This window comes from Anoplopoma fimbria, chromosome 3 (assembly GCF_027596085.1).
Source record: "Anoplopoma fimbria isolate UVic2021 breed Golden Eagle Sablefish chromosome 3, Afim_UVic_2022, whole genome shotgun sequence".
NCBI classification, from domain to species: Eukaryota; Metazoa; Chordata; class Actinopteri; order Perciformes; family Anoplopomatidae; genus Anoplopoma; species Anoplopoma fimbria.
The window spans coordinates 14,281,898-14,294,015 of record NC_072451.1 but is presented as its reverse complement, the minus strand read 5'-3'; the positions used below and the strand labels follow the sequence as shown (position 1 = coordinate 14,294,015).

At 40.4% G+C, this 12,118-nt stretch overlaps 1 protein-coding gene across 3 annotated transcripts in view; it reads right to left on the bottom strand.

Annotated features, from left to right (window-relative positions):
* Nucleotides 1-9,405, bottom strand: part of slc6a9 (solute carrier family 6 member 9) — a 68,371-nt gene extending 58,966 nt beyond the window's left edge. For 2 of the 3 annotated variants that reach the window (XM_054626713.1, XM_054626721.1), the window contains exon 1: nucleotides 8,852-9,088. The gene's annotated coding sequence lies outside the window, so the exon portion shown is untranslated. Of the gene's footprint in view, nucleotides 1-8,851; nucleotides 9,089-9,170 lie in introns of those variants that run through there. The other variant, XM_054626716.1, reaches the window with a different exon arrangement.
* Between the last annotated feature and the right edge of the window lie 2,713 nt (nucleotides 9,406-12,118).

Below are 12,118 nucleotides of genomic sequence, written 5' to 3'. Positions count from 1 at the left end.
CTGGGCTGGCCAGTCCTGGAGCACCTTGATCTTCTTCGCCTTGAGGAACTTTGATGTAGAGATGGAAGTATGCGATGGAGCACCATCCTGCTGCAAAATTTGACCCCTTGTATGGTTGGGAATGTAAGAGGTAGCTAATACTTCTTGATATTTTAGGCTATTGATATTGCCTTCCACCCTGCAAATCTCTCGCACACCCCCATACTGGATGTAACCCCAGACCATGATTTTTCCGCCACCAAACTTAACTGTTTTCTGGGTGAATCTCGGATCCATGCGGGTTCCAGTAGGTCTCCTGCAATATTTGCGGCGGCTGTGATGTAATTCAACCGAAGATTCATCTGAGAAATCCACCTTCTGCCACTTTTCCAGCGTCCATCCTTTTAGCAGGCTATGGGCCTTGACAAATGCCACACGTTTTTTTAATTGCCTTTTGTTTAGTGCTGGTTTCTGGGCACTGATTCGACCATGGAGGCCATTTCGAGACAGAATTCTACAAACTGTCCTGGTTGACACGGGGACTTGAGGTGACCAGGCCTGGTGGAGCTCTGCTGCAGTGGAAAAGGGGCTGGCCTTGGATTTTCGAGCCAACAAACGGTCCTCCCGAGCAGTTGTCTTGCGGGGTCTGCCGGACCTGGGCTTGTCAAAAACATCTCCAGTCTCTTCAAATCTTTTTCTTATTCTTTGTACTTGACGCTGAGACACATTGAAGGTGTCAGCCACCTCAGCAGTGGATCTGGTCTTCAGCCTCTTGATAATCAACGCTTTGGTCTCAGGGTGAATCTTAGCGCTGAGCCTTCTCTCCTTCTTCTCTCCCTCCTTCTTTTATGCATGTTGTCAGAGGTCAAGTTGCAGTTGATGTGAAGGTCTGGTGTGCTGGGGTTCTTTTTATACACACCCACTAATTGATTGATCAATTATTGATCACAGGTGAGGCTGTAATCTAGGATTGGGTGCATCATATGACAAGGCGACAAGACTTTTGTCTTTGCAAAAACTGACTCAGTGGGCTTTACCAAGCTGTGAACGTTAGAATGCTTTTCAGCAGTTTCGTTTGGCACCAAAACATTATTTCAAAAGCTGTTGGGATTGAAATTAGCCATTTCTTGTATAAAAAAAAAAATTGATTACAAATATATTTGAGGGGCACTTAAGGTCAACTTGTACCCAAGCGACTGTATACACCCTTTGTACATAACTAGATTTAAAGAAATAAGTGAGTGAACAAATCCCCAAACAATCCAACCAAGTGACATTCCAGCTTTGCTGCATCTCATACTCCTCTCTCTGTCTCTACACTGTCAAAAAAAAGAAGGCAAAATACCCCAAAAATTATCAAAAAAAGGAAAAATATCAAACCCTGTTACAGTTAGCTACTGTAAATATTTTTTTTTCTTACACTGCACCTGTATTTTGTACCTGTCTTACTCTCTTTTTACTTGTTTTTTTTTCTATACTCTTGCAATATTTATTGATTTTTAATGTCATTTTATAATGTGTTCCTTTTACACTCTGTCCTTTTATATTTCATGGCCTTGCCTTGCCTTTCTACCTACTACTTTGGGTCTTTTTTACACTCAGATCTATGTAGTAGATTCAGAATAATCAGTCTGTAGGTTGAATCGTTGTGGTACCTGGACCGTAGTCGTGCCTCCTGCTGTGAGCCGACTGACACCCACTGCTACTTCGATTATTATTATTAGTCACATTACTATCCCTATTTTCATGGCTATAATTCTACTGTAATAATTGCTGCTGTTATTATAAGTAGTCTTATTATATGAATCATTTATGTCATATACATTGAATGTGTTGTATCTAAGAACTGTTATGCTGCTCATTCTGTACACATGACATCTATTGCATTCTGTCCATCCTGGGAGAAGGATCCCTCCTCTGTCGTTCTCCCATAGGTTTCTTCCTTTTTTCTCCCTGTTAAAGGGGTGCTGCTCAACATTATGCTAATGCTTATCTAATTCAAATTTGATATAAAGAATGGGTAAAAAAAAAAAAAAAAGTATGCAGCCACTTAAGCATAAAAAGCTCCGATGTTATGCTGCTCATTCTGTACACATGACATCTATTGCATTCTGTCCATCCTGGGAGAAGGATCCCTCCTCTGTCGTTCTCCCATAGGTTTCTTCCTTTTTCTCCCTGTTAAAGGGGTTTTTAGGGGAGTTTTTCCTGTGCCGATGTGAGGGAAGGACAGAGGATGTCGCATGTGCACAGATTGTAAAGCCCTCTGAGGCAAATTTGTAATTTGTGATTCTGGGCTATACAAAATAAACTGAATTGAATTGAATTGAATACTCCTCTCTCTGTCTCTACACTGTCAAAAAAAAGAAGGCAAAATACCCCAAAAATTATCAAAAAAAAGAAAGATATCAAACCCTGTTACAGTTAGCTGCTGTAAATATTTTGTTTTTTTCTATTCTCTTGCAATATTTATTGATTTTTAATGTCATTTTATAATGTGTTCCTTTTACACTGTCCTTTTATATTTCATGGCCTTGCCTTGCCTTGCCTTGCCTTTCTACCTACTACTTTGAGTCTTTTTTACACTCAGATCATGCTGTGATTAACGCTCAGGTCATCTACGAAAAGCCACGTGCATGCCTGGAACATCCTCGAGATGTTAACACTGAGCTGCTGCACTCCTGAACAAATACCAAACTGTTCAACAAGCCGATTATACCATGGGGCCCCCTAGTGGTCGCAGCGTATAGATCCATCCTGTTCTCTCTGACCGGTATCCCCTCACCTTCTGTTCTCACAAATGGGGATTAAACAGAGAGCTTTCATGCATAACACAGCGGCACCAACACACCCGACTATCAAGCACAAAGATCTCTCCAACTAATTAGTCTTAATCTTAAAGTCACCAACAACCTCCTCCTCTCCTCAGACTCTGGTCACCTCAACATTCTCATTCTCCTTGACCTCACTGCAGCTTTCGACACCATCAACCACAGCATTCTTCTCTCCCGCCTCAACTCCTCCCTCAACATCACCGGTACTGCTCTCTCCTGGCTGAAATCATATCTCACAAACAGACAACAGTTCATCAGCATCAACAACTGCACCTCCTCCACCGCTCCTCTGTCCCAAGGCGTCCCCCAGGGTTCGGTGCTTGGTCCTTTTTTTATTTATCCTCTACCTGCTCCCTCTTGGAAATATCATACGTCAACACGGTCTCCACTTCCACTGCTACGCCGATGACGTCCAGCTCTACATCTCCACTAAAGCCATCACCACTGCTGCTACTCACTCCACTCTAACAAACTGTCTCACTGACATTAAATCATGGACGCAAACCAACTTCCTGAAACTCAACTGTGAAAAATTGGACACGATCATCATTGGTCCCAAATCCCTCACAAAAACCAGTCAAAACTTCTGCCTCACCATTGACAACTCCACTCTGTCTCCGTCCACACACATCCGCAACCTTGGAGTCATGTTTGACAGCAACCTCTCATTTGAATGCCATGTCAATCAAATAACCAGAACTGCCTTTTTCCATCTCAAAAACATTGCACGTCTCCGCCCGTCACTCTCCCTACCTGCTGCTGAAACCCTAATCCATGCCTTAATCACCTTCAGAATTGACTACTGCAACAGCATTCTTCATGGCACATCAACCAAAGTCCTAAATAAACTCCAATACATCCAGAACTCTGCTGCTCGTCTGCTCACCCACTCCCACGATCACATCACCCCTGTTCTTCAGAAACTCCACTGGCTTCCCGTCCCACAACGGATCCAGTACAAAGTCCTGCTCCTCACCCACAAAGCCCTCCATAATCAGGCCCCCTCCTACCTCACCGACCTGCTCCATCACCACACTCCGTCCCGTCGGCTACGCTCCTCTGATGCCAACCTACTATCTCTGCCAGTCAGGACCAAGCACCGGACATGGGGCGACAGAGCATTCTCAATAGCTGCCCCCTCACTCTGGAACTCTCTACCCAAACACATCCAAGACTGCAATAATCTCTCAATGTTCAAATCTGAAATCAAAACTCACCTCTTCAAAACTGCTTTTAATGTCTGACTAATGCTGTGCGTTTTAAGTTTTTAGTGTGTAGCTTTTAAATGCTGTTTTTAAATGTCTGTAAAGCATCTTTGCGTACTCTGAAAAGCGCTCTATAAATACAATATATTATTATTATTATTAGTAGTAGTAGTATTACTGCAGTTATCATTGCCGTATCACTTCTTCCATCTCCTCAAATTTTTCCCAACCCTTTCAAGGTAATGGGTTGGTGACATTCACATTCTCCTATTCTGCACCAGACAGAAGTTATGAGAATTCCACAAGTCCAGACTTGACTGGACGAAGACTTCCCAAAAAGTATCAATGAAACATCTCAGAGCCTAATGTGAAAAGCTGTTTGACACAAGCCATGGGAAAGTTCCATCATAATAAATACTACAAACATGCTACAAATTCCTCTTGAATTATACTTTTACTATACGACATAAAATACATACATTTCAGCATCCTTGACTCTTCCTTGACAACTGAGGTATTGGAACCAGGCCAGCCTAGTCTTCCAAGGATTGAGTGCCCTTTACATGGTGAGGTAAAAAAAACTAAACGAAGGGTGTTGAGTTTGGGGGGGTGGAAGGACATTTTCCACGTCCAAATTCAAAGTTCAGACAAACAACTAGTGTTGGCGGTTAGTAACTGGCTATGATTTTTGAAATTATTTCAACAAGGTGTTTTTTCTCATTCATGTCTGACACAATGCAGCAAACAGTTCCCTATTTACACACACACCACGGATCAACACTAGCATTCCTTTAGAGTTCATTTGGTTCAGGTGACAGATATAAGTCCAATAATCACTATGCTTTTAGCTTTGTTTTGGTCTGCACCAACATAAGACAAAATTGCCTGGCTCTTTAGCTGCTAAATACGACGATATGTTCACCAGCTATTTGTTTAGTTTGTCTGTCTTCTTTTTTTTTTGAAAACAGCTGTCTTCTGCTGCTGGAGAGGTTGATGATTGAACCAAAACAAAGTTGGTGCTGTAAAACCAAAACAAGGTGCTGAAAGGCATTAAAATGCTCCATAAAAGGTGGAGGCAACCGCAGTCTTGCCAATTCTTTGTTAGCTGGTCGACTACACTACGAGTGTCATCTTTCACACTTCAAGTAGTAATGTGATCCATGTGTATGCAAATATTGCTTAGCGGAGCTTTACTCAACCTTTGGCAATATTTTCTTTGCCGTAACCTCTAGAATTCCCTGACGTTGACCAAATTTGAATATCCTAGCATTGCGGTCCAAGCACGCTATTGCTTCACAAAGGATGTATGGCCCTGAAGATTTGGGGGTATGGCTCCATTCACACCAAATCAGGCTTCAGTCACACTTTAGTGGCCAATCACGTAACCAGCTATCGGACCAGCGGTGCACACGGGAGTAGAAGCAGCATGAATGACCAAAATGTAGTGAAACTTTCCAGTCAGCAAACCCTAAGCTTTGGAATAGTCTCCCAATAAGCTCCCAGTCTTTAGAATCTGTTGACTCTCTTTAAAATGCAGCTAAAAACCCATCTGTTCAGACAGGCATTTAGGTAGCATGTGGTATTTAATGTTTTAACTCGTTTCTCATTTCTCTTTCCTTATTATTTTATCCCGTGTTCTTGTCTGTGTTTTATTTATTTTTATATTATTTGATAATTTGATTTGAAAGGTGCTATATAAGTAAACTTAGCGAGCTTGAGTGTAATGTTATGTTATATGTGTGGTCACTCAATTTGGCCCTTTTGATAGGCTTCCACTCTTGGTTTGTAATTGAAAGTAAATGTTCTCCTGTCAATGTGGACCCATCATATTAGCAGCATGGCGTCACACATACGGGCCATTAAAGTGACACCAAACCGCCATCCAACCCTGGAACGCCCGATTTGGTGTGAATGCAGCCTAAGGGAGACGATGACGGTGCTGAGCTTCCAAGTTCTGAATCACATGACGCCATGTCGCACACCCAAACTACCTCCAAATTCAATCTGATGATAATGCCCTGAGGTGGAAGTGAGGCGTTTAACCACCACCAATGTTCAAAGGTTCCCCCTACACTTTAACTTCCCCTCAGCTGTCTCTGCAGAGGGCCTAACCTTGTTACGGATAACTCAAATTCTGTGAGCAATCATTTTTATCCATATTTCACGTGTTCCAAAAAGAAACCAAACTGGGGGGGAACTGTAGTAGGATCTGTTACACGTACGACGTCCTCGTAAGTTCTGCTGTTGATCTGAGCGGCTTAAAGGCAAAGACCTCAAGACGGGCCAAATCACTACAACAATTTTTAATAGTTTTTGTTGCATATCTCTGCAATAAAAGTTGAACAATGCTGCATGAAATGATAACGGTTGTAATACTTTTGTTCATAAATGATGCATTAAATGTACATGGTATTGTTCAATATGTTAAAATAGGATATTTAATTAATGCATTGTCCAAAAAGGCTACATATCAAATATTGTCGCTGACACAAAACCTTAATTGGTGTAGTTGAGGCCAAGTGTCTACTGCAAGCTCATGTGTTTTAACTTCATAGTTATCATGTGTTTTAACTTCATAGTTATCATTTATGAAACAATCCCATGTGAATTGCAATGCGAGTATGATTGGACCATGGTAGTCATTAAATTAGCTGATTCATTTTATTATTATCGATAGTTGTCTTTTGCAACAGGATCATTTCAGGTGGAAATGTTCTCATCTTTATGATTATGTCTTTCTTTTTTATTGCCAAGCAAAAAGTCAATACTCTAAAGAAACAACAAATGGTGCATGTATGCATGCATACTCTAATAGGCATTAAAGGAACCGCAAAGCTGGTTTAATTTAGCAGACCCCAGGCTATGTAAACAATGAAAGCTCGATGAAAACCAGGGTTAGTCACGGAGTTCCACAGCTGTTCTTGGACCTATTTTATTTACTTTATATATGCTTCCCCTTGGGGAATATTATCAGAAAACACTCTAAACTTTCATTTATGCACATTACTGTTTTCTATCAATTAAGCCAGAGTCCAGTTCTCTAGACTTCAAGCATGTCTCCCAAAAACCTCGGATGACCTGTAACTTTCATGTGCCACCGACTGAGGCCCTGCTGACACCCACTACTACTACCACTATCATTATTAGTCACATTACTTTTTAATGTTAAACAAAAACAGTAACGATATAGTTTCTCTATTATTATTGCCTGTACTATTACGCTTATTGACTTGCTTCTACCCTGGAGTCTTTGTGCTTTCTAGAGAGCGCACTCAATCAATGCAGGCTTCTATAAATCGTGGCTGTACCTGGACCGTGGATGTGCATCCTGCTACGGCCCTGCTGACACCGACTGCTACCACCATTATTATTATTACTAGTCACATTACTATTACTATTACCTGTACCATTAAGCATTTTAGCTTTACTTCCACCCTGAAGCCCTTTTTTATTACTAGCTTTCTCGTTCTGCAGGTTTCCATGAAACGTTGTGGTACCTGGACCGTAGTCGTGCCTCCTGCTGTGAGCCGACTGACACCCACTGCTACTTCGATTATTATTATTAGTCACATTACTATCCCTATTTTCATGGCTATAATTCTACTGTAATAATTTCTGCTGTTATTATATGTAGTCTTATTATATGAATCATTCATGTCATATACATTGAATGTGTTGTATCTAAGAACTGTTAAGCTGCTCATTCTGTACACATAACATCTATTGCATTCTGTCCATCCTGGGAGAAGGATCCCTCCTCTGTCGTTCTCCCATAGGTTTCTTCCTTTTTTCTCCCTGTTAAAGGGGTTTTTTAGGGGAGTTTTTCCTGTGCCGATGTGAGGGAAGGACAGAGGATGTCGCATGTGCACAGATTGTAAAGCCCTCTGAGGCAAATTTGTAATTTGTGATTCTGGGCTATACAAAATAAACTGAATTGAATTGAATTGAAAATTGAATAGATACGGCGTTGGCCGCTGCTGTTCACTGGAGAGATGCCTCATCACGGCCGCTGACCATTCAGCTGATTTATTGTAATTAATTATACTTTGATCAATAAAACACTTTTAAGAAAACTATTTAAGAAATGTAAGAGTTTCTCATCGCGTTTATTTCTCACATGGAAATTAATAAAATTATTTGTAGCAGATATTTTAAACTTTCAAATTAAAATAAAAAAAGATATAATAGTCCTCAAAAATCGAATAACATTATCATTATGCGATTGTCAACACAATTGTGTAATTTATCATATAATATTAGCATGTATAATGAATGCCATGTAGGCTGGTCCCCATAAGAGCCATAGCATTTTATGGAATACTACAAGTGAGGTTTTAGTGGTTTAGCAACCTGTACTATTGATACAACCTATGGAAATTAAGATAATCCTTTATTAGTCCCGCAGCGGGGAAATTTACAAAAGCAGAACATGTCAACACGGAAATGCTCCCCCCACACACACACACTTCTTCATCTCCCCCCCTCTTTTAGTAGAGTCACAACAAGGGGGAGGCCCCAACCGGTGCCACGTGTTCCTCCCCGCTGTGAATAAAATAAAGGCTTTCCACCGTATTAACCGCCATTAACACAACTGTCTCACGGACAGTCTTCCTTACAGCCATATATGGTCATATCTGGCACTTTCACAGCCCTCAACAAGTTGCTCCTTTGATGAGTGTATAATCACATTACGGCCTATGGTCTGGTTACACCCCCTTCCTCTCGTTTATTTTTCTGTTAAAAAGCAGAACATGGAAATTAAGACACACACAGAAAAAACTCTCTCTCTCTCTTCTCTCTCTCTCTCTGTGTGTGTGTGTGAAGGCGTCATCTTACCGTGAAGGTGAGCTTGCGTCTGTTGCCTTGAGTGTGATGTTCTTTATTAGTGTTTTCTTCTGCCAGTATTAGGTTTAAATGGAAGTTGCATCACCTTGGTCTACCGTTCCTCTGTGCTCACAGGCGGGCCAACAACTTCTACTTAAGCACCTCCTTTCTCCACTCCAAAAAAACAGGTGGGGGACTGCAACGCACGAGGGCTCCCTGTGCGGGCGACACACACACACACACACACACACACACACACACACACACTCGGTGCTGATGGATGCCGGATCAGTTTGTCTTACACTGCCATTAAGATGTGCCCAAATAATACCTGTTCACGAGTTAAATGCAATTAAGTTTAATTCATGATCAATTATTTTTAAATACAAAACGAAAAGAACTGGAGTGCCATAAACACAGTGACATAAATTAAGCTCAAGCTATTATAAATGTAATTGAAATCTAAAATAGTCCCCTGTAAAAAGCTACACGTGTTCAGCGGAGGAACGAACGCGCCTGTTGTCGCTCCTTCTTTTGTCACGAGAGCATGCAGCAACGCTTCCTCTCACGCGGACCCGTGTGTTTTTTTTGGGGGGGGGTGAAAGGCTTCGCGGTGCGTATTTGCATGCAGCTTTTATAAGCAGCGCAATCAGACGGGGTTTGCATCCGAAATGCCGCACAAGTTGCCTTTCTTTGATGTCGATGCGCATTCTCTTAACAGCCCCGGTCAAAAGGCAGAGGCAATGAGTGAATAACGCGATGCTCCAGACAGGTGTGGTTTAAAGCCTCGGCCACAGTGTGACACCGGTGATGGATGGGAGGCGTCGGGCGTCCACGTATGACATAATAGAGAATGTGCGACGGGATGAGGGATGGATGATGGCACTCCGGAGGGTTTGAGTCATGCAGATGCAGGCTTTTTACCTTTGTTTTTGGGGGTTTTTTGGGGGGGAGGGGTGGACCGATCAGGTTGTAGGGTGGTTGGGAGAAGGCAGAGGAAGAGGAGGAGGAGACACGGATGCTGGCGCGGTGATGGTCAGAGGCACTGGGTGAGAGGAGGGAGGTGAGGGGGTTTTAATATTTATGGTCGCGCAGCCACTTGCATCTGTCCTTAATTTCCTTAAGATAGAACAAATAACAAGTTTATAGGATATTTTGAAAGGACGCTATACAAATAAGATACGACCAATTTTATGAACATAATTGGGAATATGATTATGAAATTAGATTGGAAATGAGTATTCTACAAACACAGTTTGAGACTGTGACAGCCTCCAAACAAACTGTTACAAAAAAAAGATATATTCCTTTTTAAAGTAGTCATTTTATTAGGTGCACATTTGACATTAAACAACATATTATATCCGTTTCAGAATTTAAATTGTGAGTAGGCGTACAGTAAAATGCTGCTTATTAATGCATCAGGAAGAATGATCTAATGGTGTCGTATATCTAAAAAGATATCCTTCACCAGAGCCATTTTTCCAGGGAAAAAAGTACTTTAACTTGGATTCTTTAAGAAAGTTTTGCATTCATCTGAACTTTTCTAACTACACTCTCTTTTAAACCTTTATAGCTTAAAAAAGGTTTCAAATAAAAAATTCCTTAAGGGTATAATCTCAAAGTGCTACAATTTAACAGCAAAACATTTTGAATAGAATATAACATTTTACATATAAACATATAATCCAAATGTAAATTGAGTCAAAGAAAGTTTGAAAGCGTATCATGGAATGCATCAAAAAAAAAGGCAAGAACACGTAGAAGCAAAAGCATGGGAAATCTTAAGCAGTGAAGGCGGTCAGGACCACATTTTATTTTTTGCACAGCATTACATTCATTTCCTGCTACAGAATTAGGTCAACCACATAGCTTCCTTGAAACTTTGCAAGGTTTTAGAAACCCACGCCTTTTCATTCCATTTGCAATAATGCTGGTCCTTCAGCCCTACCTGAGTTTTCAAAAAAAGTCATTTAATTTGTTTCATGTTTATCATAAGTCTGCAGCCATACTTAGATGGAGTTATTCCTTATAGACATATACCAGGAGTTATAGTTACATAATTGAATGTCAGAAAACGGAACAGGTGGTATTTTCACAGATAAGAAAGATAAGTGTTTGCAAGAGCACACGGTGCATCAAAGGTTACGATCAAACACGGCCTGAAATGAATGGTGCGGTCGATCCTCCTGAGAAAAACCAAACAATCTGTTGACAGATTAACAAACCCTCTGTAGAGCTGAGACTGCAACATCATTACTATAAGTAACCTTTTTGCTATCTTAAGTCGTTTTTTGCCTAAACCTAACCAAGTATTTTATGATCTTTTCTAAAACTAACCAAGTATCTTTGTTGCCTAAACATAAGTTCTTTATGATCTTTTTCTAAACTCTACTAAGTAGTTTTGTTGCCTAAACTTAGCCAAGTATTTTATGATAATTTGTTTAACGAACTAAGTAGTTTTATAATAATTTAGTTATTTATGATCTCTTCTAAAACTAACTAGTAGTTTTATTGCCTAAACCTATGTATTTTATGATCTTTTCTAAAACTAAGTTTTGTTGCCTAAACCAAACCAAGTATTTCATGATCTTTTCTAAAACTAAGAAGTTTTGTTGCCTAAACCTCACCAAGTATTTTATGACCTTTTCAAAATCTAATCTGCTATAGTAACAAAAGCTGTTTGGGTGCCCTTTCTTTGACCCAAAGGGATAATAGTTTTAGGGAGTTTAGGGAATGGCATGTCTCAGAGAATGCCCCCTCAACATTGAAGGATTCAAGGATAATTTATTGTCATTATGCAACACAGGGTTAAACAACGAAATGCAATTGTGTGTTTTTACTTGCATTAGAATGAATGGAAACGGCAGCAACTAAACAACATGTGTGTTTCCTGCAAGGATTTCTATATGTGATGCATATGTTTGACTTTTTTATTTTATTTTTTATATCCACAGATGTTAGAATTAAAGGCATACTGACACTTTAAGTTAATCATTTCTATTTAGACTTTTTGGGTTATTGCCTTGGTGTCGACCCAGACAATCTGAGCTTGCAGTTTGACTTCTGACCCAGTGACAGTTGACAAAACCCAGAATCCCTTGGGTTAGGTAAACAATGCTTCAAGGGGCACACATAGCTGGGGCTCCTTGACAACACACACATGCACTCACACAGAATACTAATCTATCATTCCCACTAAAGTGAACTAGTAATGGGGTCATGTTACAAAGTGGTTCAATACGCAATGTTGATTTAACTTCAATTAAAGAGATAATC